This window comes from Chelonoidis abingdonii, chromosome 1 (genome assembly GCF_003597395.2).
Source record: "Chelonoidis abingdonii isolate Lonesome George chromosome 1, CheloAbing_2.0, whole genome shotgun sequence".
Lineage (NCBI taxonomy): Eukaryota > Metazoa > Chordata > Testudines > Testudinidae > Chelonoidis > Chelonoidis abingdonii.
In genome coordinates, this window is record NC_133769.1 from 369,613,599 (window position 1) to 369,621,815 (window position 8,217).

General features: G+C 44.7%; 1 pseudogene; it reads right to left on the bottom strand.

Annotated features, from left to right (window-relative positions):
- Positions 1-582: 582 nt before the first annotated feature.
- On the bottom strand, positions 583-1,553 carry LOC116831539 (olfactory receptor 51G2-like; annotated as a pseudogene).
- Between the last annotated feature and the right edge of the window lie 6,664 nt (positions 1,554-8,217).

Sequence of the window (8,217 nt, forward strand, 5' to 3'; positions counted from 1 at the left end):
GTCCCTGCTTACAACAAAATGTCTTTGCAAATGGATTCTTGTGCAGATGTCAATGACTTTGTATAATTCTATTCAAGCTTAACAGAAATCCATCAAAATGCACAGTTTTATTACTGTATTAGGCTTAGACTTACGGGTTTTGTTTTATTTTACTTGGTAATTCACTTTGTTCTGTCTGTCACTAATTGGAACCACTTAAATTCTACTTTCTGTATTTAATAAAATCACTTTTTACTTATTAATTAACCCAGAGCATGTATTAATACCGGGGGGGGGAGGTACAGCTGTGCATATCTCTCTATCAGTGTTACAGAGGGCGAACAATTTATGAGTTTACCCTGCATAAGCGTTATACAGGGTTAAATAGATTTATTTGGGTTTAGACTCCATTGGGAGTTGGGCATCTGAGTGTTGAAGACAAGAACACTTCTTACGCAGCTTTAAGTTAAGTCTGCAGCTTTGGAGCACATGTTCCAGACCCTGGGTGTGTGTTGGAGCAGACTGGCGTGGCTGGCTCAGACAGACAGGGTGCTGGAGTCCCAAGCTGGCAGGGAAAGCAGGGGCAGAAGTAATCTTGGCACATCAGTTGGCAACCCCAAGAGGGTTTCTGTAATCGAACCTGTCACAGAACATTCTGATTATCCTTGCACGAAGGTGTTTGCTTTTCATGCTGTACACAATTGGGTTTATCAGGGGCGGGACGAGAATGTAGATATAACCCAGGAGAATCTTAAGCAAGGCAGAGGAGTCCTCCCCCAATCTATGTATCACAGACAGCCCGGTCATTGGCGTGTAGAAGAGCAGGATGGCACAGAGGTGGGAGACGCAGGTATTCAGGGCCTTGAGGCACTCTGCGTGGGATGTGATGCTGAGCACTGTTTTGAGGATCCTCACATATGAGAAAAAGATGAGCAATGAGTCCAGTCTCACAGTCAAGAGTAAAGAGACAAGCCATAGATGCTGTTTACTTTGATATCCGAACAAGCCATCTTCATGACATCCTGGTTCATGCAATAGCAATGGGAGAGGACATTGGATCGACAGTATTGTAACCGTTGAAGTAGAAAAGGGAGTGGGAGTATCACAGCCACCCCTCTCAGTGCAAATGCCAGTCCCATTTTGCTTATTCTTGGCAGGGTTAAGATGGACGCATATCTCAGTGGGTCACAGATCGCGATGAAGCGGTCAAAGGCCATTAACTATAGCACAGAGGATTCAGTGAATTTAAGCAAGTGGATGAAGAACACTTGGGCAAAACAGGCATCGAGACTGATCTCCCTAGAATTAAACAAGAATATACCCAGTATCGTCGGTATGGTGGCTATCAATAAGCCCAGGTCTGTGATGGCCAACATGGAAAGGAAAATGTACATGGGCTTATGGAGGCTTTGATCTGTTTTTATAATGAACAGAATGACTGAATTTCCTACTACAGAAAGAACATAAATTAAGCAGAAGGGGACCGAGATCCAGAGATGGACATCTTCCAGCCCAGGTATCCCAGTGAGAAGGAACACTGCAGAGTTGAATTTGGTGTCATTGACAGCTGACATAATATACTGGGAAGGTCCGAGGAGTTCTGAACTTTCCTTCCTAAAAGGAAAAAGGACAGGAGATTGGGTGACATTTAGCGAGACATCTTTCTGCTCTCAGTGCAAGTCTAGAGACTCCCAGGAGCTCAAGGAAGATCAGCAAAAACATAGTCTTGGATTTATACAACTAATAGAAAGATAGGCATTGCCAGAGTGGATCACGCCCATAGTCTATCTAGCCTAGTATCCAGTGACCAGTTCCAGATCTTTCAGAGGAAGTGGAAGACACCCTGCAATATGGAGCTTTGAAATCACCTGCACCCATTAGTTGTGGTGCAAAACAAGAAGATTTAGAATTCATGAGAGAGTTTTTGTAACAATCCTCAGTATTCTAATTGGATTTTCAGGTTATCTATATAAATATCCCGTCTCTCTTTGAATCTTGCCAAACTCTTGGCCCATTGACATCTTGTAGCTGGGAGTTCCATTGTCTGCTTGAGTGCTGTGTGATTCTACAATTGTGAATTTTTCACAGATGCTCTTTCTGGCCCTCCACTTTTGAGTGTGGCCGATTATATCATGATATGTGTGTAAATACTTGGCAAGTGCATGGGGAAAATTGTAATTGTATTTATTTTTGCTGCACTGAAGCTATTTATAAATGTTTCAGTGCCTCAATGTATACCTTTTCTTTTCTTTTCTCCACTTCTGAGAGTCCAAATTCAGCCACTGCCTCTTTGCAGTACATGAGATACATTCTTAGGCATGAGTTCTGAATTCAATAAAATTGACTTGAATGGCATCACTCCAGGTTTACATGTATAAATTCAGTCAGAACTGGGGTCTGTTAACTGTCTCTTACCAAATGCTCCTGGTAATACACTCCCAAAAATCCATCCAAGGGGAGCTGAAGTACTTTGCCCGGCCTATGTAGACTGAATCCAGAGACTTCAATCATCCTAAAAGCTTCTCTTCATCCTCACAGGACCTGCATCCTCTCCCCACGCAATGATCTGTAGATATTTGGCAAGTTAAAAGCTAACACAGATAGTTACTTCTGTTGCGAGGATGTGAGGTTAGCGTCACATATGGGTGAATAGTGAAAATACTAATATCCGATTGAGTGTGCAAGTTACTTCAGCCATGCTCGTGTAAGCAGTGATGGGTGTAAATTACATACAAACACTATTTCACTCCCCTTTCCTGTTCTCTCATGACTTTTTGGAAAGTCTTGCCTAGGTATTGCTGAGGGATTGTGTTCTTGACCCTGAATGTAAGTGTTATAAACAACTCCTGGGCAGTTACCAGGTGATGAAATCATACAACTGTTCACTGAAAAAAGGGTTAATAGCACTAATCCTTTGCAAACAGTATGTGGAGCACTTCTGAAATACTTTTTAAAGTGAAAGCCATTAAGTGGTAAAGTTACCATTGGTCCTTCCTTTAGGGATTCCAACAAGTCTGCTGCTGGCTTTCAATATACCAGCATATCATGGATGTTTGGTTTCTAATATTTGTATTACAATGAAAAGTTTTGGCATAACATCTACACATCTGTACTTACATACACACGTCTTTCCTCTCTGATCTTCTCTCAGAGATGATTTCTCAGGTTAGAGTGGGATATAAAACTCTGATCTGGATTACTTCACAACCTGAAAAGATCGTAGTGTCTCCACCCTCATTCAGTCACTTCTCAGCAAACAGAAGTCTAATAGCTCATCTGTCCCTGAGTTAATAGCTGACTGGTTCTCCTCAGGTTCTGTTCCGTCAGTCTACAGCCTGTAACCGGAGTGGTAACAGGCACTGGGATCAGTATATATCTCACTCTTTAGTACATAGTAATTACAGCACCTGTTATTTAGGCATGAGGGAGGTTTTCAGGAAGTGGATTTCAAAGTCAGATGCATGAGTATTCATGGAAATGGAACTTCATTTCACAGAGTAAAGTCGTCTATTGCTCTCTCTCTCTCTCTCTCTGACTGTCTCTGTCCTGTATTCATAAAATCTGTAGCACCAAGGAACCGTACTGGGACTTACATGGAGTGGAGCTGCCATAAAGAATGTGCATATTAAGGCCAGTTCTTGGGATGTTTGCTGTATAACTATATTGATTTAACTAGTGATATGTTTACATGATGGCTATATTTGGTGAAATGAGCTTGGCTTTTCTTAGTTTAATAGACTACTGGTAAACAAGCAGGAAACAAAGCAACAACTCAAGAAAAAAACATCTCCCAATAAGTACTTCAGGGAGACTGAGAACCCACACTGGAGCTACAACAAAAACAAGAAGCAGCCAAAGATGCAGCCTTCCAAAGAGAGAGGAAGAAACACCACCAAGAAACGGAAAAACAACAAAAAGAAAGTGAAGAGAGGGAAAAACAGAGAAAGCATGAACTGGAAGTAGAGCAAGCTAAGCATCAGAACGCAGCCAATCTTAATCACCCATCGCCAGTTGTTGTTCAACCGCCCAAGAAATTTCCCAACTACAAGGCAGGTGATGACACTGAGGCCTTCTTAGAAAATTTTGAAAGAGCCTGCACTGGATACAACATCTCTGAAGACCAGTATATGGTAGAGCTGAGGTCACACCTCAGTGGACCCTTAGCAGAAGTGGCGGCTGAAATGCCAAAGGACCAAATGAACGATTACAAAACAGAGAGGGCAATTTACCTTCCCCCCTCCTTCTTCCCCTGAGGCTATGCATTCAAACCTAGTCAAGCTAACACAACGAGATTTCCCCCCTCCCTTCATTCCTTAGCCTTAACCAGAGAAAAACCTCAAACAGGTTTTAAAAAGAAAGCTTTATATAAAAAAGAAAGAAAAAGACATAAAAGTATCTTCTGTATCAAGGTGACAATTATACAGAGTCAATTGCTTAAAAGAAAAATATGAATAATGACAGGAGGGTTTCTGGTGCCTAAGGTGGCCGACTATCCATTTCGCGCTATCTGATCGCATCGGATCTCGCGCTCTCCGGTGGTAGCCATGCCAGGACGGTACATGCCTGTAGCAGGCTCCACCGGAGCTGTGAGAACGCAGCAAGACTGTCCGCAGAAATGCTGCGGGCAGGTCCACCGAGCCGTGGAGACCAGCGGACTGTCGCAGGAAATGCTTGACGCAGCTTCCACCGAGCTGTAAGAGACCAGCAGACTGTCCGCAGAACTGCCTGCAGCAGCTCCGGAAGCCCGTGAGACTACACGGACATATTCCGCAGCAATGTCTCTGCAGTAGCTCCACCGGAGACTGTGAGACACCAGCGGACTCGTCCGAAATGCCTGCGGAGGTTCCACCGGAGCCCACGAGACAGTAGACCCTCCGCAGGTATGACTGCGGGGACAGCTCCACCGGAGCCTCGCGTGCTGCCGCCACTCCCTCGGCAAAATGCCGCCCCCCCCATAATGCTGGTTGCCTAGCTGACCTATCCTGATTAGTTTGCCTAATGAAAGCCTCTGGCCCTGGCTGGAGTCTGTCCAGATGTGGGCAAGCTCGGGTTGCTGACAGGCCTGTTCAGAGCTGACGTGCACAGACCACTGCTGGGGAACATAATCAAAAGCCTCTCTGACTGGCCTGTGCCGGCTGTCAGGAGTGTGGGGGGCGGGCTGGGGTGGCGGAGCCAGACAATGCTGACTGTTGAAGAAATCTCTTATATCTCCCTTTTTTATGGCTTTATTCCTACTGTTCAAATTTAATTTATGAATTTGGGTTCATAGCAGGCTGGGTCACTTGTCTCACCCTGCTACACAGCCTCCCAAAGGGATAGAAACCGCAGGTGCCAAACCACTCTGACCTCTGGCACTAAGCAGCAGTTTGAACCACAGTGGGCTGCAGCAGAGCCCACGTCTGAGGGTGGGAGAATGGCGAGCGATTTCAACCCATGAATGGGCCTGTGACAGGGGAGACTATGGCAACTTTGGCAAACCAGTAAAGTGCCTGAAACCACTATGGCTTATTGTTAAAGACAGCCTAGTCAGCAAGCTGCTAAAAGCAAGTCTCAGCTTGACCAAGGCAGGAGGGGAGGGGGTTTTGGGTGCCACCAAAAGGGCAGCTTGACCCCGCATCCTCCCTGATAAGAATTTTGTGTTAGAACTACTGATACATTCATTTTCAAAGAGTAGGATGTGCCCCAGGAATGTCTATTAGGGTCTCAAGGCTGCAGGCTCTGGAAAAACCCACATCTGGTTAATCAATAAGCAGAAAGAACCTCTTTCTCCATCATTAAAACTGCTTACTTAACAAGATTTCTTTAATTACTAATGTATAAAAAAAGGGAAAAAGCTTGAGACAGGTGGGACTCATTTCAGGACTGGCCTCTCCCTCTGGATGCATCTTCTGTTCCCCAGCAGCAGACAGGCTGCCGCTGTGTCACTAGAGAGCCACACTCAGCTTTGGTAATTATCAAGGGTTGGGGGTGTTTTACTAACTTGTTGCGGACGTGTGTAAGTGCTTAAGACTAAGTAAAGTTTAGCTTTAAGTGAAAGCACTCCTGTTGCCTTGTCTGTGCCAGCCATCTATCGGTCGGACACCTCCTCACACAGAGTAAAAGTTACCAAGAGTTTTGTGTTGAAAGAACCCCGGGTAACAGGCAGGAAACGAGGCCTGATATCTTTCACTCAGAGACCAGAGAGAGAGCAGAAACGCAGGTAGCCCTGTAACTGTGAAGGGTATCTACAATGTAGAAGTGTTGGAGCCTTCAGCCAATCAGGAAATAGAGATATATCTCATCAGACCTGTTACCACAGAGCAACACAGCTCTGAATCCCTGTATTCACAATCGAGCCAGAAAATAAAACCTTTGAAAATTATTTGCTGATTATATTTCCAGGAGCAAATAAACCTGAGGCCATTGGAGAAGTAGTCAGTGATAATCCTTGAGATTTCCTCTTGCACAGCCCCAAGCAGGAACAGGCCCAGAGCACACAGCACCTCTAGAAATGGGACCCCTTGTATCATAAGCTTTCCCAAATCTGGACCTTAGTGTCCAGAAATCTGGGTGCCTGCATGAACCCCTCTAAGCTTAATTACCAGCTCAGATTTGATCTCGCTGCCACCATCCAAGAATTTCCAGGGTCTTGGCTCTCTCTGGTCTCCCCAAAACCTTCCCTGGGAACCCCCAAGACTCAGATGCTTTGAGTCTCCAACAAAGGGAAATAAACCATTCCCCCCCCTTTCCCCCTCTTCTCTCCCCACCAGATTTTCCTCCTCTCTGGGCTAACCTGAGAGTTACTGATGCAATCTCTTTACATCATAATACCAAGAAGCATGTCTCCTCTATTCCACAAGGAGGCAAACCCCAAATACAAGGAAACAGAAAAGATTCTATCTCTTTTCCCCCTCCCACAAATTCCCTGGTGCTGCAGAGCTTTACCCTCCGTAGATCAAACACAAAGAGAATTCCCCCTCCCCTCCGTTCCTTAGCCTAGCAGAGAAAAACCTCAAACAGGTTTTAAAAAGAAAGCTTTATATAAAAAAGACAGAAAAAGACATAAAAATATGAATAACCAGCCTTATTCAAAAAGAGATACAATGTAAACATTCCAGCAAACTCTACCCACGTAAATATAAAAAAAACAATAACAGCCTGTTGGTTTTTCTACTTTTGTACTTACAACTTTGAAACTGAAGATTAGAAGCTTGAAGATAGAAAGAAAGAAAAATCCCCTCTCATAGCTGAGAGCCAGACAAAGACAAAAACCCAAACGTTCCCTCCCCTGAGCTTTGAAAAATCCGATTTCCTGATTGGTCCTCTGGTCAGGTGTTTGGTTCCCTTTGTTAATCCTTTACAGGTAAAAGAATCATTAACCCTTAGCTATCTGTTTATGACACCTTGAGAAATCCTGACTTGGGGCATCGGGGTTGTAGCACTCTGACGTTACTTTGAATGTCAGATTTCTGTGTAGCTTGAATAACCCACCGTGGAGCATGTGCAGATGTAGGGGAGGGGTTCCCAAGCTACCTAGCGTTGCCTGCCCTCCAGTCCTGTCACTGAGTCACCCCGACAGCCCAGCTGAGTCCTCTGCTGCTGCACAGAATCTCTGCAAATGAAACACTTTCAGCCTCTCCCCTTCATATTGCATTTTAAAGTGAAACCTGCCAACTTACCCAAATCCTGCTAGAAGCGGAAACGCTGACACTACAAGCCTTCACCGTAAAGGACAAGGAGTCATCGGAGAGGTTGCACAGGCAGCAGGCAGTATCTGTTCAGACACGGAGGCAGGTATCTTTATGCAGCATGTCTGCACATTCCCCTGGGTGCCACTTGGCCATCAGGGAACCTTAGCTGCTTGGCTTAATGTGCACCAGCTTTAATCCTGTGACAGCCAATGCAAACTTCAGAAGGCCAATTAACAAGGTGTGAGTGTGACATTATTGATATAATCTGGGACCATATGGAACATGTTTGCAACCAAGGTCCTCTAGTGGCACCAAATCTTATGTAAAGGGGGTCATATAAGGTGTCTAAGACCACGTTATGGGTTGCTGGTTATGATTATGCTGTCTGTATGTCTGTATCATTTTGTAGTTGAAGTTTTGAGTATTGGGTCTATACTGTCTGTATTTCAAATTTGTGCTATGTTTCTGGGAAACATCCAAGACAAGTTGGTGGTAGCTCTGCTTAGCCTGCTTGATGGACCATTAAGGATCATCAGCTACACAATTGACCCATTGAGAGGAGGCAGAT